We start from the raw sequence: 23028 nt of genomic DNA, 5'->3' as shown, positions 1-23028 counted from the left end.
TTTGTCCGTTTTTTCCCACAAGGCTGAAATATGTGCCCTCGCTTTGAAATAAGTAAGCAAGGTTAGTTTGTATTTCATCCAACAATCTGTGCTACAAATTATGGCTACAGTATATGCAATTTCTTCCACTTTTTGAGTGACACAAAGATGCTTATCTAAATGGTGGAAATGCAACAGCTGTTAATCAGGCTCACTTTGACTTTACATAGTGCACCAAGAGATAGTTTCTCGCTTACGGCCACACCGGCCTGAGTACGCCTGATCTCGTCCGATCTCGGAAGCTAAGCAGGTTCGGGCCTGGTTAGTACTTGGATGGGAGACCGCCTGGGAATACCAGGTGCTGTAAGCTTTTTGTCACTGCCTTGTGGAATTTCAACTCTTTGTCCGTTTTTTCCCACAAGGCTGAAATATGTGCCCTCGCTTTGAAATAAGTAAGCAAGGTTAGTTTGTATTTCATCCAACAATCTGTGCTACAAATTATGGCTACAGTATATGCAATTTCTTCCACTTTTTGAGTGACACAAAGATGCTTATCTAAATGGTGGAAATGCAACAGCTGTTAATCAGGCTCACTTTGACTTTACATGGTGCACCAAGAGATAGTTTCTTGCTTACGGCCACACCGGCCTGAGTACGCCTGATCTCGTCCGATCTCGGAAGCTAAGCAGGGTCTGGCCTGGTTAGTACTTGGATGGGAGACCGCCTGGGAATACCAGGTGCTGTAAGCTTTTTGTCACTGCCTTGTGGAATTTCAACTCTTTGTCCGTTTTTTCCCACAAGGCTGAAATATGTGCCCTCGCTTTGAAATAAGTAAGCAAGGTTAGTTTGTATCTCATCCAACAATCTGTGCTACAAATTATGGCTACAGTATATGCAATTTCATCCACTTTTTGAGATTGCCTTTCGCTTACGGCCACACCGGCCTGAGTACGCCTGATCTCGTCCGATCTCGGAAGCTAAGCAGGGTCGGGCCTGGTTAGTACTTGGATGGGAGACCGCCTAGGAATACCAGGTGCTGTAAGCTTTTTGTCACTGCCTTGTGGAATTTCAACTCTTTGTCCGTTTTTTTCCCACAAGGCTGAAATATGTGCCCTCGCTTTGAAATAAGTAAGCAAGGTTAGTTTGTATTTCATCCAACAATCTGTGCTACAAATTATGGCTACAGTATATGCAATTTCTTCCACTTTTTGAGTGACACAAAGATGCTTATCTAAATGGTGGAAATGCAACAGCTGTTAATCAGGCTCACTTTGACTTTACATGGTGCACCAAGAGATAGTTTCTCGCTTACGGCCACACCGGCCTGAGTACGCCTGATCTCGTCCGATCTCGGAAGCTAAGCAGGGTCGGGCCTGGTTAGTACTTGGATGGGAGACCGCCTGGGAATACCAGGTGCTGTAAGCTTTTTGTCACTGCCTTGTGGAATTTCAACTCTTTGTCCGTTTTTTCCCACAAGGCTGAAATATGTGCCCTCGCTTTGAAATAAGTTAGCAAGGTTAGTTTGTATTTCATCCAACAATCTGTGCTACAAATTATGGCTACAGTATATGCAATTTCATCCACTTTTTGAGATCGCCTTTCGCTTACGGCCACACCGGCCTTAGTACCCCTGATCTCGTCCGATCTCGGAAGCTAAGCAGGGTCGGGCCTGGTTAGTACTTGGATGGGAGACCGCCTGGGAATACCAGGTGCTGTAAGCTTTTTGTCACTGCCTTGTGGAATTTCAACTCTTTGTCCGTTTTTTCCCACAAGGCTGAAATATGTGCCCTCGCTTTGAAATAAGTAAGCAAGGTTAGTTTGTATCTCATCCAACAATCTGTGCTACAAATTATGGCTACAGTATATGCAATTTCATCCACTTTTTGAGATCGCCTTTCGCTTACGGCCACACCGGCCTGAGTACGCCTGATCTCGTCCGATCTCGGAAGCTAAGCAGGGTCGGGCCTGGTTAGTACTTGGATGGGAGACCGCCTGGGAATACCAGGTGCTGTAAGCTTTTTGTCACTGCCTTGTGGAATTTCAACTCTTTGTCCGTTTTTTCCCACAAGGCTGAAATATGTGCCCTCGCTTTGAAATAAGTAAGCAAGGTTAGTTTGTATCTCATCCAACAATCTGTGCTACAAATTATGGCTACAGTATATGCAATTTCATCCACTTTTTGAGATTGCCTTTCGCTTACGGCCACACCGGCCTGAGTACGCCTGATCTCGTCCGATCTCGGAAGCTAAGCAGGGTCGGGCCTGGTTAGTACTTGGATGGGAGACCGCCTAGGAATACCAGGTGCTGTAAGCTTTTTGTCACTGCCTTGTGGAATTTCAACTCTTTGTCCGTTTTTTTCCCACAAGGCTGAAATATGTGCCCTCGCTTTGAAATAAGTAAGCAAGGTTAGTTTGTATTTCATCCAACAATCTGTGCTACAAATTATGGCTACAGTATATGCAATTTCTTCCACTTTTTGAGTGACACAAAGATGCTTATCTAAATGGTGGAAATGCAACAGCTGTTAATCAGGCTCACTTTGACTTTACATGGTGCACCAAGAGATAGTTTCTCGCTTACGGCCACACCGGCCTGAGTACGCCTGATCTCGTCCGATCTCGGAAGCTAAGCAGGGTCGGGCCTGGTTAGTACTTGGATGGGAGACCGCCTGGGAATACCAGGTGCTGTAAGCTTTTTGTCACTGCCTTGTGGAATTTCAACTCTTTGTCCGTTTTTTCCCACAAGGCTGAAATATGTGCCCTCGCTTTGAAATAAGTTAGCAAGGTTAGTTTGTATTTCATCCAACAATCTGTGCTACAAATTATGGCTACAGTATATGCAATTTCATCCACTTTTTGAGATCACCTTTCGCTTACGGCCACACCAGCCTGAGTACCCCTGATCTCGTCCGATCTCGGAAGCTAAGCAGGGTCGGGCCTGGTTAGTACTTGGATGGGAGACCGCCTGGGAATACCAGGTGCTGTAAGCTTTTTGTCACTGCCTTGTGGAATTTCAACTCTTTGTCCGTTTTTTCCCACAAGGCTGAAATATGTGCCCTCGCTTTGAAATAAGTAAGCAAGGTTAGTTTGTATCTCATCCAACAATCTGTGCTACAAATTATGGCTACAGTATATGCAATTTCATCCACTTTTTGAGATCGCCTTTCGCTTACGGCCACACCGGCCTGAGTACGCCTGATCTCGTCCGATCTCGGAAGCTAAGCAGGGTCGGGCCTGGTTAGTACTTGGATGGGAGACCGCCTGGGAATACCAGGTGCTGTAAGCTTTTTGTCACTGCCTTGTGGAATTTCAACTCTTTGTCCGTTTTTTCCCACAAGGCTGAAATATGTGCCCTCGCTTTGAAATAAGTAAGCAAGGTTAGTTTGTATTTCATCCAACAATCTGTGCTACAAATTATGGCTACAGTATATGCAATTTCATCCACTTTTTGAGATCGCCTTTCGCTTACGGCCACACCGGCCTGAGTACGCCTGATCTCGTCCGATCTCGGAAGCTAAGCAGGGTCGGGCCTGGTTAGTACTTGGATGGGAGACCGCCTGGGAATACCAGGTGCTGTAAGCTTTTTGTCACTGCCTTGTGGAATTTCAACTCTTTGTCCGTTTTTTCCCACAAGGCTGAAATATGTGCCCTCGCTTTGAAATAAGTAAGCAAGGTTAGTTTGTATTTCATCCAACAATCTGTGCTACAAATTATGGCTACAGTATATGCAATTTCTTCCACTTTTTGAGTGACACAAAGATGCTTATCTAAATGGTGGAAATGCAACAGCTGTTAATCAGGCTCACTTTGACTTTACATGGTGCACCAAGAGATAGTTTCTTGCTTACGGCCACACCGGCCTGAGTACGCCTGATCTCGTCCGATCTCGGAAGCTAAGCAGGGTCGGGCCTGGTTAGTACTTGGATGGGAGACCGCCTGGGAATACCAGGTGCTGTAAGCTTTTTGTCACTGCCTTGTGGAATTTCAACTCTTTGTCCGTTTTTTCCCACAAGGCTGAAATATGTGCCCTCGCTTTGAAATAAGTAAGCAAGGTTAGTTTGTATTTCATCCAACAATCTGTGCTACAAATTATGGCTACAGTATATGCAATTTCATCCACTTTTTGAGATTGCCTTTCGCTTACGGCCACACCGGCCTGAGTACGCCTGATCTCGTCCGATCTCGGAAGCTAAGCAGGGTCGGGCCTGGTTAGTACTTGGATGGGAGACCGCCTGGGAATACCAGGTGCTGTAAGCTTTTTGTCACTGCCTTGTGGAATTTCAACTCTTTGTCCGTTTTTTCCCACAAGGCTGAAATATGTGCCCTCGCTTTGAAATAAGTAAGCAAGGTTAGTTTGTATCTCATCCAACAATCTGTGCTACAAATTATGGCTACAGTATATGCAATTTCATCCACTTTTTGAGATCGCCTTTCGCTTACGGCCACACCGGCCTGAGTACGCCTGATCTCGTCCGATCTCGGAAGCTAAGCAGGGTCGGGCCTGGTTAGTACTTGGATGTGAGACCGCCTGGGAATACCAGGTGCTGTAAGCTTTTTGTCACTGCCTTGTGGAATTTCAACTCTTTGTCCGTTTTTTCCCACAAGGCTGAAATATGTGCCCTCGCTTTGAAATAAGTAAGCAAGGTTAGTTTGTATTTCATCCAACAATCTGTGCTACAAATTATGGCTACAGTATATGCAATTTCTTCCACTTTTTGAGTGACACAAAGATGCTTATCTAAATGGTGGAAATGCAACAGCTGTTAATCAGGCTCACTTTGACTTTACATGGTGCACCAAGAGATAGTTTCTCGCTTACGGCCACACCGGCCTGAGTACGCCTGATCTCGTCCGATCTCGGAAGCTAAGCAGGGTCGGGCCTGGTTAGTACTTGGATGGGAGACCGCCTGGGAATACCAGGTGCTGTAAGCTTTTTGTCACTGCCTTGTGGAATTTCAACTCTTTGTCCGTTTTTTCCCACAAGGCTGAAATATGTGCCCTCGCTTTGAAATAAGTAAGCAAGGTTAGTTTGTATTTCATCCAACAATCTGTGCTACAAATTATGGCTACAGTATATGCAATTTCTTCCACTTTTTGAGTGACACAAAGATGCTTATCTAAATGGTGGAAATGCAACAGCTGTTAATCAGGCTCACTTTGACTTTACATGGTGCACCAAGAGATAGTTTCTCGCTTACGGCCAAACCGGCCTGAGTACGCCTGATCTCGTCCGATCTCGGAAGCTAAGCAGGGTCGGGCCTGGTTAGTACTTGGATGGGAGACCGCCTGGGAATACCAGGTGCTGTAAGCTTTTTGTCACTGCCTTGTGGAATTTCAACTCTTTGTCCGTTTTTTCCCACAAGGCTGAAATATGTGCCCTCGCTTTGAAATAAGTAAGCAAGGTTAGTTTGTATTTCATCCAACAATCTGTGCTACAAATTATGGCTACAGTATATGCAATTTCATCCACTTTTTGAGATCGCCTTTCGCTTACGGCCACACCGGCCTGAGTACGCCTGATCTCGTCCGATCTCGGAAGCTAAGCAGGGTCGGGCCTGGTTAGTACTTGGATGGGAGACCGCCTGGGAATACCAGGTGCTGTAAGCTTTTTGTCACTGCCTTGTGGAATTTCAACTCTTTGTCCGTTTTTTCCCACAAGGCTGAAATATGTGCCCTCGCTTTGAAATAAGTAAGCAAGGTTAGTTTGTATCTCATCCAACAATCTGTGCTACAAATTATGGCTACAGTATATGCAATTTCATCCACTTTTTGAGATCACCTTTCGCTTACGGCCACACCGGCCTGAGTACGCCTGATCTCGTCCGATCTCGGAAGCTAAGCAGGGTCGGGCCTGGTTAGTACTTGGATGGGAGACCGCCTGGGAATACCAGGTGCTGTAAGCTTTTTGTCACTGCCTTGTGGAATTTCAACTCTTTGTCCGTTTTTTCCCACAAGGCTGAAATATGTGCCCTCGCTTTGAAATAAGTAAGCAAGGTTAGTTTGTATTTCATCCAACAATCTGTGCTACAAATTATGGCTACAGTATATGCAATTTCTTCCACTTTTTGAGTGACACAAAGATGCTTATCTAAATGGTGGAAATGCAACAGCTGTTAATCAGGCTCACTTTGACTTTACATGGTGCACCAAGAGATAGTTTCTCGCTTACGGCCACACCGGCCTGAGTACGCCTGATCTCGTCCGATCTCGGAAGCTAAGCAGGGTCGGGCCTGGTTAGTACTTGGATGGGAGACCGCCTGGGAATACCAGGTGCTGTAAGCTTTTTGTCACTGCCTTGTGGAATTTCAACTCTTTGTCCGTTTTTTCCCACAAGGCTGAAATATGTGCCCTCGCTTTGAAATAAGTAAGCAAGGTTAGTTTGTATTTCATCCAACAATCTGTGCTACAAATTATGGCTACAGTATATGCAATTTCATCCACTTTTTGAGATCGCCTTTCGCTTACGGCCACACCGGCCTGAGTACGCCTGATCTCGTCCGATCTCGGAAGCTAAGCAGGGTCGGGCCTGGTTAGTACTTGGATGGGAGACCGCCTGGGAATACCAGGTGCTGTAAGCTTTTTGTCACTGCCTTGTGGAATTTCAACTCTTTGTCCGTTTTTTCCCACAAGGCTGAAATATGTGCCCTCGCTTTGAAATAAGTAAGCAAGGTTAGTTTGTATCTCATCCAACAATCTGTGCTACAAATTATGGCTACAGTATATGCAATTTCATCCACTTTTTGAGATCGCCTTTCGCTTACGGCCACACCGGCCTGAGTACGCCTGATCTCGTCCGATCTCGGAAGCTAAGCAGGGTCGGGCCTGGTTAGTACTTGGATGGGAGACCGCCTGGGAATACCAGGTGCTGTAAGCTTTTTGTCACTGCCTTGTGGAATTTCAACTCTTTGTCCGTTTTTTCCCACAAGGCTGAAATATGTGCCCTCGCTTTGAAATAAGTAAGCAAGGTTAGTTTGTATTTCATCCAACAATCTGTGCTACAAATTATGGCTACAGTATATGCAATTTCTTCCACTTTTTGAGTGACACAAAGATGCTTATCTAAATGGTGGAAATGCAACAGCTGTTAATCAGGCTCACTTTGACTTTACATGGTGCACCAAGAGATAGTTTCTCGCTTACGGCCACACCGGCCTGAGTACGCCTGATCTCGTCCGATCTCGGAAGCTAAGCAGGGTCGGGCCTGGTTAGTACTTGGATGGGAGACCGCCTGGGAATACCAGGTGCTGTAAGCTTTTTGTCACTGCCTTGTGGAATTTCAACTCTTTGTCCGTTTTTTCCCACAAGGCTGAAATATGTGCCCTCGCTTTGAAATAAGTAAGCAAGGTTAGTTTGTATTTCATCCAACAATCTGTGCTACAAATTATGGCTACAGTATATGCAATTTCATCCACTTTTTGAGATCGCCTTTCGCTTACGGCCACACCGGCCTGAGTACGCCTGATCTCGTCCGATCTCGGAAGCTAAGCAGGGTCGCGCCTGGTTAGTACTTGGATGGGAGACCGCCTGGGAATACCAGGTGCTGTAAGCTTTTTGTCACTGCCTTGTGGAATTTCAACTCTTTGTCCGTTTTTTCCCACAAGGCTGAAATATGTGCCCTCGCTTTGAAATAAGTAAGCAAGGTTAGTTTGTATCTCATCCAACAATCTGTGCTACAAATTATGGCTACAGTATATGCAATTTCATCCACTTTTTGAGATCGCCTTTCGCTTACGGCCACACCGGCCTGAGTACGCCTGATCTCGTCCGATCTCGGAAGCTAAGCAGGGTCGGGCCTGGTTAGTACTTGGATGGGAGACCGCCTGGGAATACCAGGTGCTGTAAGCTTTTTGTCACTGCCTTGTGGAATTTCAACTCTTTGTCCGTTTTTTCCCACAAGGCTGAAATATGTGCCCTCGCTTTGAAATAAGTAAGCAAGGTTAGTTTGTATTTCATCCAACAATCTGTGCTACAAATTATGGCTACAGTATATGCAATTTCTTCCACTTTTTGAGTGACACAAAGATGCTTATCTAAATGGTGGAAATGCAACAGCTGTTAATCAGGCTCACTTTGACTTTACATGGTGCACCAAGAGATAGTTTCTCGCTTACGGCCACACCGGCCTGAGTACGCCTGATCTCGTCCGATCTCGGAAGCTAAGCAGGGTCGGGCCTGGTTAGTACTTGGATGGGAGACCGCCTGGGAATACCAGGTGCTGTAAGCTTTTTGTCACTGCCTTGTGGAATTTCAACTCTTTGTCCGTTTTTTCCCACAAGGCTGAAATATGTGCCCTCGCTTTGAAATAAGTAAGCAAGGTTAGTTTGTATTTCATCCAACAATCTGTGCTACAAATTATGGCTACAGTATATGCAATTTCATCCACTTTTTGAGATCGCCTTTCGCTTACGGCCACACCGGCCTGAGTACGCCTGATCTCGTCCGATCTCGGAAGCTAAGCAGGGTCGGGCCTGGTTAGTACTTGGATGGGAGACCGCCTGGGAATACCAGGTGCTGTAAGCTTTTTGTCACTGCCTTGTGGAATTTCAACTCTTTGTCCGTTTTTTCCCACAAGGCTGAAATATGTGCCCTCGCTTTGAAATAAGTAAGCAAGGTTAGTTTGTATCTCATCCAACAATCTGTGCTACAAATTATGGCTACAGTATATGCAATTTCATCCACTTTTTGAGATCGCCTTTCGCTTACGGCCACACCGGCCTGAGTACGCCTGATCTCGTCCGATCTCGGAAGCTAAGCAGGGTCGGGCCTGGTTAGTACTTGGATGGGAGACCGCCTGGGAATACCAGGTGCTGTAAGCTTTTTGTCACTGCCTTGTGGAATTTCAACTCTTTGTCCGTTTTTTCCCACAAGGCTGAAATATGTGCCCTCGCTTTGAAATAAGTAAGCAAGGTTAGTTTGTATTTCATCCAACAATCTGTGCTACAAATTATGGCTACAGTATATGCAATTTCTTCCACTTTTTGAGTGACACAAAGATGCTTATCTAAATGGTGGAAATGCAACAGCTGTTAATCAGGCTCACTTTGACTTTACATGGTGCACCAAGAGATAGTTTCTCGCTTACGGCCACACCGGCCTGAGTACGCCTGATCTCGTCCGATCTCGGAAGCTAAGCAGGGTCGGGCCTGGTTAGTACTTGGATGGGAGACCGCCTGGGAATACCAGGTGCTGTAAGCTTTTTGTCACTGCCTTGTGGAATTTCAACTCTTTGTCCGTTTTTTCCCACAAGGCTGAAATATGTGCCCTCGCTTTGAAATAAGTAAGCAAGGTTAGTTTGTATTTCATCCAACAATCTGTGCTACAAATTATGGCTACAGTATATGCAATTTCATCCACTTTTTGAGATCGCCTTTCGCTTACGGCCACACCGGCCTGAGTACGCCTGATCTCGTCCGATCTCGGAAGCTAAGCAGGGTCGGGCCTGGTTAGTACTTGGATGGGAGACCGCCTGGGAATACCAGGTGCTGTAAGCTTTTTGTCACTGCCTTGTGGAATTTCAACTCTTTGTCCGTTTTTTCCCACAAGGCTGAAATATGTGCCCTCGCTTTGAAATAAGTAAGCAAGGTTAGTTTGTATTTCATCCAACAATCTGTGCTACAAATTATGGCTACAGTATATGCAATTTCATCCACTTTTTGAGATCGCCTTTCGCTTACGGCCACACCGGCCTGAGTACGCCTGATCTCGTCCGATCTCGGAAGCTAAGCAGGGCCGGGCCTGGTTAGTACTTGGATGGGAGACCGCCTGGGAATACCAGGTCCTGTAAGCTTTTTGTCACTGCCTTGTGGAATTTCAACTCTTTGTCCGTTTTTTCCCACAAGGCTGAAATATGTGCCCTCGCTTTGAAATAAGTAAGCAAGGTTAGTTTGTATCTCATCCAACAATCTGTGCTACAAATTATGGCTACAGTATATGCAATTTCATCCACTTTTTGAGATCGCCTTTCGCTTACGGCCACACCGGCCTGAGTACCCCTGATCTCGTCCGATCTCGGAAGCTAAGCAGGGTCGGGCCTGGTTAGTACTTGGATGGGAGACCGCCTGGGAATACCAGGTGCTGTAAGCTTTTTGTCACTGCCTTGTGGAATTTCAACTCTTTGTCCGTTTTTTCCCACAAGGCTGAAATATGTGCCCTCGCTTTGAAATAAGTAAGCAAGGTTAGTTTGTATTTCATCCAACAATCTGTGCTACAAATTATGGCTACAGTATATGCAATTTCTTCCACTTTTTGAGTGACACAAAGATGCTTATCTAAATGGTGGAAATGCAACAGCTGTTAATCAGGCTCACTTTGACTTTACATGGTGCACCAAGAGATAGTTTCTCGCTTACGGCCACACCGGCCTGAGTACGCCTGATCTCGTCCGATCTCGGAAGCTAAGCAGGGTCGGGCCTGGTTAGTACTTGGATGGGAGACCGCCTGGGAATACCAGGTGCTGTAAGCTTTTTGTCACTGCCTTGTGGAATTTCAACTCTTTGTCCGTTTTTTCCCACAAGGCTGAAATATGTGCCCTCGCTTTGAAATAAGTAAGCAAGGTTAGTTTGTATTTCATCCAACAATCTGTGCTACAAATTATGGCTACAGTATATGCAATTTCATCCACTTTTTGAGATTGCCTATCGCTTACGGCCACACCGGCCTGAGTACGCCTGATCTCGTCCGATCTCGGAAGCTAAGCAGGGTCGGGCCTGGTTAGTACTTGGATGGGAGACCGCCTGGGAATACCAGGTGCTGTAAGCTTTTTGTCACTGCCTTGTGGAATTTCAACTCTTTGTCCGTTTTTTCCCACAAGGCTGAAATATGTGCCCTCGCTTTGAAATAAGTAAGCAAGGTTAGTTTCTATTTCATCCAACAATCTGTGCTACAAATTATGGCTACAGTATATGCAATTTCTTCCACTTTTTGAGTGACACAAAGATGCTTATCTAAATGGTGGAAATGCAACAGCTGTTAATCAGGCTCACTTTGACTTTACATAGTGCACCAAGAGATAGTTTCTCGCTTACGGCCACACCGGCCTGAGTACGCCTGATCTCGTCCGATCTCGGAAGCTAAGCAGGGTCGGGCCTGGTTAGTACTTGGATGGGAGACCGCCTGGGAATACCAGGTGCTGTAAGCTTTTTGTCACTGCCTTGTGGAATTTCAACTCTTTGTCCGTTTTTTCCCACAAGGCTGAAATATGTGCCCTCGCTTTGAAATAAGTAAGCAAGGTTAGTTTGTATTTCATCCAACAATCTGTGCTACAAATTATGGCTACAGTATATGCAATTTCATCCACTTTTTGAGATCGCCTTTCGCTTACGGCCACACCGGCCTGAGTACGCCTGATCTCGTCCGATCTCGGAAGCTAAGCAGGGTCGGGCCTGGTTAGTACTTGGATGGGAGACCGCCTGGGAATACCAGGTGCTGTAAGCTTTTTGTCACTGCCTTGTGGAATTTCAACTCTTTGTCCGTTTTTTCCCACAAGGCTGAAATATGTGCCCTCGCTTTGAAATAAGTAAGCAAGGTTAGTTTGTATTTCATCCAACAATCTGTGCTACAAATTATGGCTACAGTATATGCAATTTCTTCCACTTTTTGAGTGACACAAAGATGCTTATCTAAATGGTGGAAATGCAACAGCTGTTAATCAGGCTCACTTTGACTTTACATGGTGCACCAAGAGATAGTTTCTCGCTTACGGCCACACTGGCCTGAGTACGCATTTCCTGATTGGAGAAGTGACGACAGGTGCGAGTGTCTGAGCTGTGAGTGAGTGTTTGCTGGAGAGTGTTTGCTCGAGAGCTATTTTTGTTTAAATTAATTGGTTTTTGCAATATAATTTATTATTTTCTTTAGTTGAATAGTTTAAAGTTGGGTTAGTCTTCCCCCTTGCAGTTTTTTCTGCTTGGGGGAGAGGTTTTTTGGATTTATTTTTTTACTATGACGGACAACATGGAAAAGACAAACGGAATGGACAAAGACAACGAAAAGGCGCAACGGAAGAAAAATGAAGATAACGAAGGAATGAAATATGGAAAAGAATACACGGTGGCAATTAAGTTGGAAGGAGAAGACAAAGTGACGACAATGGAACTACTAAGAGCAATTAAGGAGGTGTGTGGAGAGGTGGTGGGATGCCGAATGAAAGGAGAAAAGAATTATGAAATTACGATGAGAAATGAAAGAGGAAAAGAACGGTTAATGGATGGATTGCGAATAAAGGACACAAGGATTCTGGCGAGAGATATTAATGTGAAGGAATTGGTGGTGTCTTTTATGAATCTCCCAGTATACGTAGAAGATGGTGTGATACTGAGCAAGCTGAGTAGCTGGGGAGTGACGGCCGTCTCGGAGATAAGGAGGAGAGTTTGGCCAGGAACGGAGGTGGTTGACGGGACACGTTTCTGCAAGGTCAAGTTCACAGAAAAAGTGACATCATTACCTTATTCTACAAGAATTGAGACGTTGGAGGGAGCAGAATATTTCAGGGTCATTCACGACAAACAGGTCAGAGTGTGCCGTATGTGTATCCAACCCGGGCACATAGTAAAAGACTGCCCGGAATTTAAGTGTTTTAAGTGTGGCAATCAAGGACACTATGCGAGAGAATGTGATGGAGAGAAGGAAAGGAATTTGTGTGGTGGATGCAGAAAGAGATTGGCGGAGTGCAACTGTGGAGAGGTTGGGGCTGAAGAGGGGAGTCAAACAATATTCGAGGAAGCAGTGGTATTGTCGCAAGAAGGAGAAGAAGATGGAGGAGAGGACGTGGTGGAAGGTGGAGAGACGGAGGAAGGAAGAAGGAAGAAGGACCAGAAGATAAATGAAATTGGGAGTAGTATGGACTCAGAAATAAGAAGAGGGAGTTTTCAGGAGGAGGGGGGGAGTGGACTGGGGGGAAGCACGGGGGACTCACAGGTTTTGGGGGAAAGCTCAGCACTAACAAGTAGCGTGGGGGGTGAAGAAATGGAGGGGGTTATGGAGTTGATGACAATACCAGAGACGGCGATGAGCACGGGGAGCACAGCGGAGGTGGATGCCAAGAGTGGGAGTTGGCTGGATAACATGGACTTGGAGGAGATATCGGACACGGATGATGGGCAAATGATGGAAAGAACGAGGGAAGGATACAGGAAGAGGAAAGCGGTGGGAAAAGGGGGAGAGAAAGGGTGGAAGAAGAAAGAAACTGGATAACAGGTAGAGGATAATGAAATTATATTTTATTATTTTATTATTTATTAGAATGGTCAATATAATGTCAATAAATGCAAATGGTTTGAGAACAATGGGTAAATTTAATAGAATAGTCCAAATGAAGAATTCAGATATTTTATGTATTCAAGAAACACACTGGGATAATGTTTGTGTTTTAGAAGTAAAAAAAATATGGAGTGATTTTATTTATGTAAACAATGGCAGAGGGAATTCAAGTGGGGTTGCAATTTTATTAAGGAAGGATGTAGTAGAAAATGTGAAGAAGATATATAATGATAATAATGGGAGGATTTTAATTTTGGATTTTGAATATATGAATAGGGTTTTTAGGATTATAAATATTTATGCGCCAAATAATGAGATAGAGCGAAATAATTTATTTTTAGAATTAGGGAAATGGTGCAAGGGTAACTGTATTTTAGTTGGGGATTTTAATGTTAAAATGGATAGATTAGATATGTCAAGGGGAGCTATTTTTAGAAATGACGTATCGAGAGGGGTTTTAAGGAAGATTATGTGTGAAAACAGTCTGATTGATATATGGAGAGACGAGAACCCGAATAAGAGAGGGTTTTCTAGAAGGCAGGTGGTTTTAGGGGAGTTGAAACAGACACGGATAGATCTGGTTTTAGTAAATGAAGGGTTAAGGAATTTTATGAAGGATATTAATTATATTTTTACAACTTTTAGTGATCATGCTGGGTTAACATTTTCGGTGGGGTTAGATAAGGGAAGGAAAGGGGGAGGAATATGGTGCATGAATGCAGGGTATCTAGGTGATGAAGAATATGGAATACAGCTTAAATCTTTGATAGAACATGAAACGGAGGATAAGCAAAAAGGGAATGATAAGTGCCAGTGGTGGGAAAATGTAAAGAAAAAAATTAAAGGTTTTAGTATTAGATATGCAAGGAAGAAGAGGAGTAGGATGACAAGAGAAGAACAGTTTTTAAGAGAAAAATTGAATGAAGAAATGAGGAAATGTGATATTGATCCTATTTATAATATTGAAAGGTTTTTAGATTTAAAGGCACAATTGAGCAAATGTGAAATAGATAAGTGTAAGGGGGCATCGATTAGAAGTAGGGCAAAGTATGTGTTGGAAGGGGAGAAATGTACGTCTTTTTTTCTTGGTTTAGAGAAAACTAAACAGACGAAATCATATATTAGTGAGATAGAAAATGTAAAGGGTGAAGTGGTAAATGATTATGTTGAGATATTAGAAACCGTACAGAATTTTTATAAGGATTTATTTAAGAAAGGGGAGGTGGATGAGGGGAGTGTAAAGGAGATTTTAGGTAGTGTGGATGTGCAAATTGGTGTTGAGGATAAGCAAAGATGTGATAGGAAGATAACAGTGGATGAAGTGAAAGATGCAATTAAGGGTTTACAAATAAATAAAAGTCCTGGAGTAGATGGACTAATTGCAGAGTTTTATAAAATGTATGAAAGTTTTTTAGCACCGATTTTAATGGAAGTGTATCAATATATGGAAGATAATAATACTGTTTCAGACTCCATGGTGACAGGGCTGATATCGATTTTATATAAAAATAAGGGGAGTAAATTAAAATTGGAGAATTATAGGCCAATTAGTTTATTAAACTCAGATTATAAGATTTTAGCTAAGATATTGGCAAATAGAATGAAGATGGTTTTAAATGATATTATAGCACCTACACAAAATTATAGTGTGCCTGGAAGAGACATAGCTGATACTATTATTACACTTAGAGATGTGATAAATAAAATGAATAGCGATAAGAGAGGGGGAATTGTTTTAAGTATAGATTTTAATAAAGCTTTTGACAGGGTGGAACATGATTTTATGTTTAGGGTACTGGAAAAATATGGGTTTGGAAACAGAATAATAGGATGGATAAAATTATTATATAGAAAGGCAAAAAGTAGAGTAAAATGTAATGGGGTTTTAACAGATTCTTTTGTTCTTGAGAGATCGGTGAGACAGGGGTGCCCTTTATCAGCATTATTGTATGTTTTATCGGTAGAACCCTTAGCGGCATACCTTAAAAAAGATAATTTTATAAATTGTGTAGAGACTCCGCAAGGAGGTTTTAGTTTAATTCATCAATATGCAGACGATACCACAATAACAGTTAGAGATGAGGGAAGTGTTAAAAGGGTGATGGAGTGTTTTAAAGTATATGAGCAAGCCTCAGGAGCAAAAGTGAATATGGAGAAGTCAGTAATAATGTATGTTGGGAAGATTAATGAGGGGATTTTTCCTTTTAAAATGGTAAATGATTATTTTAAGGTGTTAGGTGTGTTTTTAGGGGTGAAGGAACAGGAAGCTAGGGATCTGACATGGAGTGGTGTAATAAATAAAGTTAGAAAGGTGGTAAATATGTGGAGGAGGAGGTCTTTGAAATTAAAAGGGAAAGTAATTGTTGTAAATTCCTTGCTGATGTCAATTTTTATTCATGTCATGAATGTTTTAGATGTACCAGAATGGGTTTTATCGGAAATAAATAAGATTTTAGTTGATTTTTTATGGGATGGGAAAGGTGCGAAAATTTCTTTTAAAACTTTGATTGCAGGTTATGAGGAGGGGGGTTTGAAGTTGGTGGATTTAAATGTGAGGAAAAAAGCAATTAGAGTTAAAATGGTACGTAAATATTTATATGGTGAATTAGATTATGGATGGAAAAGATTTTTTAAGGAGTATTTGCAGGAGGTTGGGAGGATGGAGGACAATGGTTTATTGATGTGTATGAAAAAGGAAATGTTAGGTAATATACCTTTGTTTTATAGAGAAGTGTTTGAGGCTTGGGGGGAGTTTTTACCAAATATTTATTATGAGTGTACCATTTTAGACAATATTTTAAATCAGCCAATTTTTTTAAATCCCAAGATACAGTATAATAATAAGATGTTGTTTTGTAAATATTTTATGAGGGCTGGGATGAGACAGATTGGGGACATTTTATATGAGGTCATTCCGGGGTTCCTTCCATGTCAGGCAATATTTGATAATGTGGATGAAGAAAATGATGAAATAAGTAGAACTACTGTGGAGAACATGTATAAGAGAATATTAGGATGTCTTCCTGGTGAGTGGGGTGTGTTAATAAATAAAGAGGTGGCTACAAGAGCTAAGGGTTTACCGGTTTTATATTATGAAAGTAATGGGAAGAAGTATGATTTGTCAGGTTTGAAAGTTAAAAAGGTTTATGAAAAATTTATTTTAAGAGAGATAAAAACTCCTGCTTCGGAAAAAGTGTGGTCTAGGGTGTTTGCAAATATAGATGTGAAATCAATATGGAAGAATGTAAATGTAAAATATAATTCTATAGAATGTGAAGACAATGATTTTAAATTGAAACATAATAGGATATTTACGAACGTGGTTTTACATCAAATAAATAGAGATGTTAAAAGAGAATGTGATATTTGTGGTACGGGGGCGGAAAATTTTATGCACTTTTTTATTGAATGTAGTAGATTAGAAGAGTTTCATACGTTTTTAAAGGGGATTTTAGTACAACATTGGGGAGAAGAGATTGTTGCTGGGGTTGAGTGGAGGAGGTTGTTTCTTTTTGGATTAACTGGGAAAAGCAAAGTTTTTAATTTTTATTTGATGAATTTTGTTCTTAGTCATGCCAGATACGCTGTAAGACTAAGAAGGAATTTGGGACATTACGAGGGGAAAATTGTGAGTGTGGAGGTTTTATTTAGAAGTATTTTAGAGAAAGATATAGAAATAATATATAAATATGGTGGATGTAATTTTGAAAAATTGTTTGTGTGGGGGAGCACTTTTATTGAAATTGAGTCGAATGGAAAACTTGGTTTTAATTATTAATTGGGTTTGGTGGATGTTTGGGGTTTTAATAGGTTTTCTTTTCTTTTTTTTTATTTTGTAAAAGGATGAATTGTTCATCCTTTTTTATAATTGATTGAATGTTGTGAATATTATGTGTTTTTTTGCATAATAAAAGATAAAAAAAAAAAGTACGCCTGATCTCGTCCGATCTCGGAAGCTAAGCAGGGTCGGGCCTGGTTAGTACTTGGATGGGAGACCGCCTGGGAATACCAGGTGCTGTAAGCTTTTTGTCACTGCCTTGTGGAATTTCAACTCTTTGTCCGTTTTTTCCCACAAGGCTGAAATATGTGCCCTCGCTTTGAAATAAGTAAGCAAGGTTAGTTTGTATTTCATCCAACAATCTGTGCTACAAATTATGGCTACAGTATATGCAATTTCATCCACTTTTTGAGATCGCCTTTCGCTTACGGCCACACCGGCCTGAGTACGCCTGATCTCGTCCGATCTCGGAAGCTAAGCAGGGTCGGGCCTGGTTAGTACTTGGATGGGAGACCGCCTGGGAATACCAGGTGCTGTAAGCTTTTTGTCACTGCCTTGTGGAATTTCAACTCTTTGTCCGTTTTTTCCCACAAGGCTGAAATATGTGCCCTCGCTTTGAAATAAGTAAGCAAGGTTAGTTTGTATTTCATCCAACAATCTGTGCTACAAATTATGGCTACAGTATATGCAATTTCTTCCACTTTTTGAGTGACACAAAGATGCTTATCTAAATGGTGGAAATGCAACAGCTGTTAATCAGGCTCACTTTGACTTTACATGGTGCACCAAGAGATAGTTTCTCGCTTACGGCCACACCGGCCTGAGTACGCCTGATCTCGTCCGATCTCGGAAGCTAAGCAGGGTCGGGCCTGGTTAGTACTTGGATGGGAGACCGCCTGGGAATACCAGGTGCTGTAAGCTTTTTGTCACTGCCTTGTGGAATTTCAACTCTTTGTCCGTTTTTTCCCACAAGGCTGAAATATGTGCCCTCGCTTTGAAATAAGTAAGCAAGGTTAGTTTGTATTTCATCCAACAATCTGTGCTACAAATTATGGCTACAGTATATGCAATTTCATCCACTTTTTGAGATCCCCTTTCGCTTACGGCCACACCGGCCTGAGTACGCCTGATCTCGTCCGATCTCGGAAGCTAAGCAGGGTCGGGCCTGGTTAGTACTTGGATGGGAGACCGCCTGGGAATACCAGGTGCTGTAAGCTTTTTGTCACTGCCTTGTGGAATTTCAACTCTTTGTCCGTTTTTTCCCACAAGGCTGAAATATGTGCCCTCGCTTTGAAATAAGTAAGCAAGGTTAGTTTGTATTTCATCCAACAATCTGTGCTACAAATTATGGCTACAGTATATGCAATTTCATCCACTTTTTGAGATCGCCTTTCGCTTACGGCCACACCGGCCTGAGTACGCCTGATCTCGTCCGATCTCGGAAGCTAAGCAGGGTCGGGCCTGGTTAGTACTTGGATGGGAGACCGCCTGGGAATACCAGGTGCTGTAAGCTTTTTGTCACTGCCTTGTGGAATTTCAACTCTTTGTCCGTTTTTTCCCACAAGGCTGAAATATGTGCCCTCGCTTTGAAATAAGTAAGCAAGGTTAGTTTGTATTTCATCCAACAATCTGTGCTACAAATTATGGCTACAGTATATGCAATTTCTTCCACTTTTTGAGTGACACAAAGATGCTTATCTAAATGGTGGAAATGCAACAGCTGTTAATCAGGCTCACTTTGACTTTACATGGTGCACCAAGAGATATTTTCTTGCTTACGGCCACACCGGCCTGAGTACGCCTGATCTCGTCCGATCTCGGAAGCTAAGCAGGGTCACCGCCTGGGAATACCAGGTGCTGTAAGCTTTTTGTCACTGCCTTGTGGAATTTCAACTCTTTGTCCGTTTTTTCCCACAAGGCTGAAATATGTGCCCTCGCTTTGAAATAAGTAAGCAAGGTTAGTTTGTATTTCATCCAACAATCTGTGCTACAAATTATGGCTACAGTATATGCAATTTCATCCACTTTTTGAGTGACACAAAGATGCTTATCTAAATGGTGGAAATGCAACAGCTGTTAATCAGGCTCACTTTGACTTTACATAGTGCACCAAGAGATAGTTTCTCGCTTACGGCCACACCGGCCTGAGTACGCACCTGTTGATGGGTAATTGACGCACGTGTGAGTGATTGCGCTGAGACTGAGTGTTTGCTCTAGAGAGTTTGTGTTGGAGTTTTGAGCTTTTTGAAGTACAATTTCTTTTTGTAAATTGATTAAGTTAGATTTATAGTTTGGGGTTGTTCCCCGGCAGCATATTGCTGTTTGGGGGACTTTCCTCCTGTCGTTATTCGGATGGATACAATGGCTTTGACCAACGCTGGAAAAAAGACTACGAACAAAGGAAACATGGATAATGGCGCTGCAGCAAGACAGGCGCAAAAATATGAAAAGAATTTAACAGTGGCTGTTGAAATTATGGGAGAAGAGAAGATTACAATGATGGAGGTATTGAGAGGGATTAAAGAAGTTTGTGGACTGGTCTGCGGCTGTCGGGTCAAAGATGAAAAGCGATTTGAAGTGACGCTGTCAAGTGCGAGAGGGAAAGAAAAACTGATGGATGGATTTAAAATCCGGAGCTGTCGAATCATGGCAAAGGATCTATCGCTGGATGAGATGGTTGTATCCTTCTTAAACCTCCCAGTATATATTACAGACGAGGACATCACAGAGCGGCTAAGAGCATGGGGTGTGTCTGCTATATCGCCGGTGAAAAGGCGCTACTGGCCGGGGACGGACATTGCTGATGGGACGCGCTTCTGTAAAGTTAGGTTCACAGACACTGTGCGCTCGTTGCCATATTCTGCCAAATTTGAAACGTTGGAAGGGGCTGAGTACTTCAGAGTAATACACGATCGGCAGGTCAAGGTCTGTAGGCTGTGTATCCAGCCAGGGCACGTGCTACGAGAGTGCCCTGATTTCGCATGTCATAAGTGTGGTGAGCAGGGGCATTACGCACGAGAGTGCAATGGGAGGAGAGAGCGAGGTTGTGTTGGATGCGGGAGGGGTGTAGCGCAGTGCTCCTGTCCCCATGGGGAAGGTGCTCAGGACTGGGCATCACAGGATTTCAGCGCAAATAGTGTCGTGGAGGAGAACGAGGTGGAGGAAGCTGGGGAGGAAATTGGCATGAGTGAGCAACCCCAGGGAGAGAAGGAGGACGAAGAACAGAGGCAGCCAGAGGAGGAAGTGGAGACGGAGCCTTGTATTGAAGGAAGGGAGGCACCCAAAGATGGAGGGATAAGCTCAAGCCTAGACGATGTAGAGTTGGAGGGCGATCCTCGTGGAGAGGGGGGCTCCTCTAGGGAGGTGGATAATGCAAGGGATGACTCTCGCAAACGTAAAGAGTCTGAAGAAGAGCTGTCGGAGGAAGAGTTGGAGTACATACAATCAATGCGTTGGGATAGTAAAAGGAACAGGATAACCAAGAAGAAAAAGAAGAAAAAAGATCAATCATGATGGACTGGATTCATCCCCTCTTTATAGTCATAATGGTGTCTATTAATTAGTATCTATTAACACCAATGGACTTCGTAGCAAAGAAAAGCTAGAGCTGGTGTTGGAAGCCTTCTCTGCGGATATATTATGTCTTCAGGAGACCCATTGGACTGAGCCGTATATGGATAATGTAAGGCAGAGATGGAATGGACTAATGTACGTGAGTAATGGTACTGTGCGGGCATGTGGGGTAGCTATTTTGGTAAAACATGACGTTGTGTCTAACTTAAATTTGTTATGTGCTGACACTGTGGGTCGAATGGTGGGAGTGGGTTTCACTTATCAAGATATGGAGTACTCGTTGTACAATGTCTATGCTCCTAATAATGAAATTGAGAGGAGGGTTATGTTTATGTCTATGGGAGGATTATGTGGGAAAAACTGTTTGCTTGTTGGGGATTTTAATGTATGGATGGATAGGCTAGATGCCTCAAGTAGCGCACATTTTAGCTCTGACTCATCTCGGGGAGCGCTATTAAGGCTAATGAGGGATGAGGATTGGGTGGATATATGGAGGGAGAGGAATCCAGATAAGCGGGTGTTCTCTCGAAGACAAGTGGTGAGGGGTGAGCTCAAGCAGTCACGTATAGATTTGTGTCTCACTCATAGAGAGGTTGCGCACTTGGTTGTGGGGGTAAAGTATTCACACACATTTTTTAGTGACCATGATGCTCTGCTTTTCAGGCTGGGTGCATCAGGGGAGGGGAGGGGGGGTGGTTTGTGGTGTCTTAATGCCAGTATGCTGAAGGATGAGGTGTTTAGGGCAGCAGTGAAAGAGTGTGTGAATGACGCCGTGTCAGATCCTTTATTTGAGTCGGATGTGAGTGTGTGGTGGGAAGGATTAAAAGGGGAGTTCAAGCGGCTGGCAATATCTAGTGCAAGACGGGCAAATGTGACAAGGAGGAGGGAGGAGGGGATTCTTAAATCTCGCCTGTTATTGGAGTTAGAAAAGGTAGAAAACTGCCCAGGCTATGATGTGACAGAGTACCTGAGGGTGAGGGAGGAGTTGAGGGTCGTAGAGAGGCACAGGTGCATGGGGGCAGTGGTGAGGAGTAGAGCACAGTATGTGGTGGAGGGGGAGAGAAATACTGCTTTTTTCCTGGGGTTAGAAAGGAGGAAGCAGGAAAGGAGTTTTCTAACTGAGCTGATAAATGAGAGGGGGGAGAGGGTGACAGATCTGGAAGGAATTTTGAATACAGTGCATTCTTTTTATAAGGGCTTATTTACGTCGGGTGGGGTAGATGAAGTGTGTATGAGAAGAGTGCTAGACGCAGTAGAGGCTAGGGTGTCGACTGAGGATGTAGAGATGTGTGATGCTGATTTTACATTGGCAGAGGTTAAAGCTGCCATATTGGGCCTGAACTTGAATAAGAGCCCGGGTTCAGATGGTCTTACTGCAGAGTTTTACCGTGAGTTTAGTGACATACTGGCCCCACTAATGCTGCGTGTGTATGTGTGTATGGAGGAGAAGAGGGTAGTCCCTGAATCTTTAGCTATGGGTGTGTTGACTGTGTTGTACAAAGGGAAGGGGAGCAGACTGAAATTAGAGAACTACAGACCAATAACCCTTTTGAACTCCGACAATAAGGTGCTTGCGAAGATAATGGCTAATAGGTTGAATAAGGTGATGGGAAGCATCATAGCACCTACTCAGGCCTATGGAGTTCCGGGGCGGGATGTAGTGGACACCCTCTGCACTATCCGGGATGTGGTGAAGCAGATGGGGGAGGTGGGTGGGGCGGTGCTCTGTCTAGATCTGAATAAAGCCTTTGATCGGGTGGAGCATCGGTTCCTGTTAGAGGCCTTGGAAAGATTTGGGTTCGGGCCTCGTCTTAAAGGATGGGTGAAGCTTTTGTATGGGTCAGCGTGCAGTGTCGTGAAATGTAATGGTGTGCTGACTGATCCTTTTCCCCTGGGCAGGTCTGTTAGGCAGGGTTGTCCATTGTCTGCACTACTATACAGCGTCTCAGTAGAGCCTTTAGCGGCGTTTGTAAAGCGGAATGGAGGAGTGCATGGAGTGGACCTCCCGGGGGGAGGCGTCAGTGTACTGCATCATTATGCTGATGACACCACCTGTACTTTGCGGGATGGAGAGAGTGTGAATTGTCTGATGAAGTGTTTTGATGTATATGGGAGAGCTTCTGGGGCTAAGGTGAATGTAGAAAAGTCTCAAATGTTATGTGCTGATGATACTGTTATGTCTACATGTAACATTCCTTTTAAGACTGTTAAGGGGCATGTGAGAATTTTGGGTGTGAATATTGGGGTAGATGAGCGGGAGGCGAGGGACTTAACTTGGACAGGGGTGATTAATAAAATAAAGACGACTCTGAATTACTGGAAACAAAGGAAATTAAAATTGAGGGGGAAAGTGGTTGTGGTGAATGCATTGTTAATGTCAAAATGTGTGTATACCTTAGGGGTTATGGACATGCCTGTATGGGCTCTGAAGGGAATTAATAA

At 43.5% G+C, this 23028-nt stretch overlaps 39 non-coding genes across 39 annotated transcripts; all 39 read left to right on the top strand.

Annotated features, from left to right (window-relative positions):
- The first annotated feature begins 230 nt into the window (after window positions 1–230).
- Window positions 231–349, top strand: LOC118960058. Its single transcript, XR_005048259.1, has one exon. It is a non-coding gene; the product is annotated as a 5S ribosomal RNA (ribosomal RNA).
- A 260-nt stretch (window positions 350–609) lies between these two features.
- Window positions 610–728, top strand: LOC118960189. The gene has a single exon (XR_005048390.1). It is a non-coding gene; the product is annotated as a 5S ribosomal RNA (ribosomal RNA).
- Window positions 729–905: 177 nt separating this feature from the next.
- On the top strand, window positions 906–1024 carry LOC118960156. The gene has a single exon (XR_005048357.1). It is a non-coding gene; the product is annotated as a 5S ribosomal RNA (ribosomal RNA).
- Window positions 1025–1285: 261 nt separating this feature from the next.
- LOC118960083 lies at window positions 1286–1404 on the top strand. Its single transcript, XR_005048284.1, has one exon. It is a non-coding gene; the product is annotated as a 5S ribosomal RNA (ribosomal RNA).
- A 177-nt stretch (window positions 1405–1581) lies between these two features.
- LOC118960173 lies at window positions 1582–1700 on the top strand. The gene has a single exon (XR_005048374.1). It is a non-coding gene; the product is annotated as a 5S ribosomal RNA (ribosomal RNA).
- Window positions 1701–1877: 177 nt separating this feature from the next.
- On the top strand, window positions 1878–1996 carry LOC118960082. Its single transcript, XR_005048283.1, has one exon. It is a non-coding gene; the product is annotated as a 5S ribosomal RNA (ribosomal RNA).
- A 177-nt stretch (window positions 1997–2173) lies between these two features.
- On the top strand, window positions 2174–2292 carry LOC118960155. The gene has a single exon (XR_005048356.1). It is a non-coding gene; the product is annotated as a 5S ribosomal RNA (ribosomal RNA).
- A 261-nt stretch (window positions 2293–2553) lies between these two features.
- Window positions 2554–2672, top strand: LOC118960081. The gene has a single exon (XR_005048282.1). It is a non-coding gene; the product is annotated as a 5S ribosomal RNA (ribosomal RNA).
- Window positions 2673–2849: 177 nt separating this feature from the next.
- LOC118960151 lies at window positions 2850–2968 on the top strand. Its single transcript, XR_005048352.1, has one exon. It is a non-coding gene; the product is annotated as a 5S ribosomal RNA (ribosomal RNA).
- Window positions 2969–3145: 177 nt separating this feature from the next.
- On the top strand, window positions 3146–3264 carry LOC118960080. The gene has a single exon (XR_005048281.1). It is a non-coding gene; the product is annotated as a 5S ribosomal RNA (ribosomal RNA).
- A 177-nt stretch (window positions 3265–3441) lies between these two features.
- LOC118960079 lies at window positions 3442–3560 on the top strand. Its single transcript, XR_005048280.1, has one exon. It is a non-coding gene; the product is annotated as a 5S ribosomal RNA (ribosomal RNA).
- Window positions 3561–3820: 260 nt separating this feature from the next.
- LOC118960078 lies at window positions 3821–3939 on the top strand. Its single transcript, XR_005048279.1, has one exon. It is a non-coding gene; the product is annotated as a 5S ribosomal RNA (ribosomal RNA).
- A 177-nt stretch (window positions 3940–4116) lies between these two features.
- LOC118960077 lies at window positions 4117–4235 on the top strand. The gene has a single exon (XR_005048278.1). It is a non-coding gene; the product is annotated as a 5S ribosomal RNA (ribosomal RNA).
- Window positions 4236–4412: 177 nt separating this feature from the next.
- On the top strand, window positions 4413–4531 carry LOC118960195. The gene has a single exon (XR_005048396.1). It is a non-coding gene; the product is annotated as a 5S ribosomal RNA (ribosomal RNA).
- Window positions 4532–4791: 260 nt separating this feature from the next.
- LOC118960076 lies at window positions 4792–4910 on the top strand. Its single transcript, XR_005048277.1, has one exon. It is a non-coding gene; the product is annotated as a 5S ribosomal RNA (ribosomal RNA).
- A 260-nt stretch (window positions 4911–5170) lies between these two features.
- LOC118960148 lies at window positions 5171–5289 on the top strand. The gene has a single exon (XR_005048349.1). It is a non-coding gene; the product is annotated as a 5S ribosomal RNA (ribosomal RNA).
- A 177-nt stretch (window positions 5290–5466) lies between these two features.
- On the top strand, window positions 5467–5585 carry LOC118960074. The gene has a single exon (XR_005048275.1). It is a non-coding gene; the product is annotated as a 5S ribosomal RNA (ribosomal RNA).
- A 177-nt stretch (window positions 5586–5762) lies between these two features.
- Window positions 5763–5881, top strand: LOC118960073. The gene has a single exon (XR_005048274.1). It is a non-coding gene; the product is annotated as a 5S ribosomal RNA (ribosomal RNA).
- A 260-nt stretch (window positions 5882–6141) lies between these two features.
- On the top strand, window positions 6142–6260 carry LOC118960072. The gene has a single exon (XR_005048273.1). It is a non-coding gene; the product is annotated as a 5S ribosomal RNA (ribosomal RNA).
- A 177-nt stretch (window positions 6261–6437) lies between these two features.
- Window positions 6438–6556, top strand: LOC118960071. The gene has a single exon (XR_005048272.1). It is a non-coding gene; the product is annotated as a 5S ribosomal RNA (ribosomal RNA).
- Window positions 6557–6733: 177 nt separating this feature from the next.
- LOC118960070 lies at window positions 6734–6852 on the top strand. Its single transcript, XR_005048271.1, has one exon. It is a non-coding gene; the product is annotated as a 5S ribosomal RNA (ribosomal RNA).
- Window positions 6853–7112: 260 nt separating this feature from the next.
- On the top strand, window positions 7113–7231 carry LOC118960069. Its single transcript, XR_005048270.1, has one exon. It is a non-coding gene; the product is annotated as a 5S ribosomal RNA (ribosomal RNA).
- A 177-nt stretch (window positions 7232–7408) lies between these two features.
- On the top strand, window positions 7409–7527 carry LOC118960198. Its single transcript, XR_005048399.1, has one exon. It is a non-coding gene; the product is annotated as a 5S ribosomal RNA (ribosomal RNA).
- A 177-nt stretch (window positions 7528–7704) lies between these two features.
- Window positions 7705–7823, top strand: LOC118960068. Its single transcript, XR_005048269.1, has one exon. It is a non-coding gene; the product is annotated as a 5S ribosomal RNA (ribosomal RNA).
- A 260-nt stretch (window positions 7824–8083) lies between these two features.
- LOC118960067 lies at window positions 8084–8202 on the top strand. Its single transcript, XR_005048268.1, has one exon. It is a non-coding gene; the product is annotated as a 5S ribosomal RNA (ribosomal RNA).
- Window positions 8203–8379: 177 nt separating this feature from the next.
- Window positions 8380–8498, top strand: LOC118960066. Its single transcript, XR_005048267.1, has one exon. It is a non-coding gene; the product is annotated as a 5S ribosomal RNA (ribosomal RNA).
- Window positions 8499–8675: 177 nt separating this feature from the next.
- Window positions 8676–8794, top strand: LOC118960065. The gene has a single exon (XR_005048266.1). It is a non-coding gene; the product is annotated as a 5S ribosomal RNA (ribosomal RNA).
- Window positions 8795–9054: 260 nt separating this feature from the next.
- On the top strand, window positions 9055–9173 carry LOC118960063. Its single transcript, XR_005048264.1, has one exon. It is a non-coding gene; the product is annotated as a 5S ribosomal RNA (ribosomal RNA).
- A 177-nt stretch (window positions 9174–9350) lies between these two features.
- Window positions 9351–9469, top strand: LOC118960062. The gene has a single exon (XR_005048263.1). It is a non-coding gene; the product is annotated as a 5S ribosomal RNA (ribosomal RNA).
- Window positions 9470–9646: 177 nt separating this feature from the next.
- Window positions 9647–9765, top strand: LOC118960196. Its single transcript, XR_005048397.1, has one exon. It is a non-coding gene; the product is annotated as a 5S ribosomal RNA (ribosomal RNA).
- A 177-nt stretch (window positions 9766–9942) lies between these two features.
- On the top strand, window positions 9943–10061 carry LOC118960153. The gene has a single exon (XR_005048354.1). It is a non-coding gene; the product is annotated as a 5S ribosomal RNA (ribosomal RNA).
- Window positions 10062–10321: 260 nt separating this feature from the next.
- Window positions 10322–10440, top strand: LOC118960061. Its single transcript, XR_005048262.1, has one exon. It is a non-coding gene; the product is annotated as a 5S ribosomal RNA (ribosomal RNA).
- A 177-nt stretch (window positions 10441–10617) lies between these two features.
- LOC118960060 lies at window positions 10618–10736 on the top strand. The gene has a single exon (XR_005048261.1). It is a non-coding gene; the product is annotated as a 5S ribosomal RNA (ribosomal RNA).
- Window positions 10737–10996: 260 nt separating this feature from the next.
- LOC118960059 lies at window positions 10997–11115 on the top strand. The gene has a single exon (XR_005048260.1). It is a non-coding gene; the product is annotated as a 5S ribosomal RNA (ribosomal RNA).
- Window positions 11116–11292: 177 nt separating this feature from the next.
- On the top strand, window positions 11293–11411 carry LOC118960237. Its single transcript, XR_005048438.1, has one exon. It is a non-coding gene; the product is annotated as a 5S ribosomal RNA (ribosomal RNA).
- A 6025-nt stretch (window positions 11412–17436) lies between these two features.
- Window positions 17437–17555, top strand: LOC118960236. Its single transcript, XR_005048437.1, has one exon. It is a non-coding gene; the product is annotated as a 5S ribosomal RNA (ribosomal RNA).
- Window positions 17556–17815: 260 nt separating this feature from the next.
- On the top strand, window positions 17816–17934 carry LOC118960235. Its single transcript, XR_005048436.1, has one exon. It is a non-coding gene; the product is annotated as a 5S ribosomal RNA (ribosomal RNA).
- A 177-nt stretch (window positions 17935–18111) lies between these two features.
- On the top strand, window positions 18112–18230 carry LOC118960234. The gene has a single exon (XR_005048435.1). It is a non-coding gene; the product is annotated as a 5S ribosomal RNA (ribosomal RNA).
- A 177-nt stretch (window positions 18231–18407) lies between these two features.
- Window positions 18408–18526, top strand: LOC118960233. Its single transcript, XR_005048434.1, has one exon. It is a non-coding gene; the product is annotated as a 5S ribosomal RNA (ribosomal RNA).
- The last annotated feature ends 4502 nt before the right edge of the window (window positions 18527–23028 follow it).

Source organism: Oncorhynchus mykiss, unplaced genomic scaffold, assembly GCF_013265735.2.
Source record: "Oncorhynchus mykiss isolate Arlee unplaced genomic scaffold, USDA_OmykA_1.1 un_scaffold_586, whole genome shotgun sequence".
Lineage (NCBI taxonomy): Eukaryota > Metazoa > Chordata > Actinopteri > Salmoniformes > Salmonidae > Oncorhynchus > Oncorhynchus mykiss.
The sequence above is the reverse complement of the archived record's forward strand: the minus strand, read 5'-3'. Positions and strand labels throughout refer to the sequence as shown.